Genomic DNA, 1,427 nt, shown 5'->3' with positions numbered 1-1,427 from the left:
GACCTGCTCGAGATGCATCTGTGGATGCATGATAAGGTACGGTTGGCCTTCCTGACTGCACCCCCACACTGCCGGCCCTCATTCATCTTGGAGTCAGTGATGACTCTAAGATCCTTTTCCGCCTCTGTACTGACAAGAAGGGAGTTCCCCAGCCTGTAGGTATGGTGCCGGTTGTTCGTCCCCAGGTGCATTCATACCATCTGGCAAAGGCTGTAGCTTATGAAGTCTTACACTTTTCTGAACAAATTAGTCTTCAAGGTGCCTCCCTGATCTGCTTTCAGCTACTACACAACAAAAATAAAATTAACAAAAATTCAGTTAAGTTATAAAGTAAATAATAGTCTGGAAAGATGCTTTGCACATCAGTGATTTATGCACTTAAATGAGATACAAATAACTCATATGTATTACAATGTAACAAATAAGTAACAAATTGGAGCTGGCATTGAGTTATTCAGGTGAATAAGTTGAGGAGTATATTCTATACAAATGAACTTGTGACCTGTCTTTGCTTTAATTTTTTATCATCTGGGGTTTGTTAGATTTTTTCCCTTACTATCACCTTCTGTGTGTGTGTGCATGTGTTTTATATAAGAAACCTAAATTTTGGGTCAATTTGAGTTTACCTTTCAGTTAAACTAGAGATGAAGTCATATGGACTGGTCTGATTAATTGTCTGTTAGCTCAGTGTGTTTACCTTTCTTGATACCTATTTCTTTTCTTAGAAAAGAAAAGGGTGGAGGGGGTGGGCAGTAGAGCATGCAGTTAGTGCCAGGTGGTTGAGGAAGGAAATTATGTTCTGCAAAAGTGAAAGAATTAAAGGTGATCTTGTCAAGTATCGTAGTGAATGTTAAGTGGGGGGAGAGGATGGACCTCATCAAAAGAAAGACTAAAGATAGGCTAATCTTGTTCTGAAAGGCAGCAGAAGCAGCAACAAGAGCAGTGAAAGGTATTGGTAAGGGCAGTATTGGAGGAAGAGTGGTAGGAAACTAAGATCTAAATCCAGGTTGCCCAATGAATGAAGCGCACAGTTCAATTTTAGATGTGGCCACACACCCACTCACATAACCCCATGTTTCTCCCCACTGTGTTCCCATTTGTCCCAAGGAACAGACCAAGATTGCCCAGAGATAACTCCTTACCCCAGCAAGCCTCAGCTCCACTGCCCTTATACTGGACTCCACAGCTGCAGTAAGGGAATCTCTGCCAGTCCTAGGGTTGTGAAAAACCTGTTCTGTAGAAAGGGCTAGCCTACAATGTCACTTGTCAAGAAATCACTCTGGCCACAAGCAACCAGTAGAGACAAACAGCAAAAGGATTTAATATGGAGGACAAAAGAATTATGCCAGCAAAACTGACCATAGGTTTGGAGACAGAAAAGCAAGACAGCAAAAGTTTCTTATCCTCTTACTTGGCTACACCCTAGT

Source organism: Gavialis gangeticus, unplaced genomic scaffold (assembly GCF_001723915.1).
Source record: "Gavialis gangeticus isolate Ggan-Ray unplaced genomic scaffold, GavGan_comp1, whole genome shotgun sequence".
NCBI classification, from domain to species: domain Eukaryota; kingdom Metazoa; phylum Chordata; order Crocodylia; family Gavialidae; genus Gavialis; species Gavialis gangeticus.
This window is presented reverse-complemented; position numbering follows the sequence as displayed.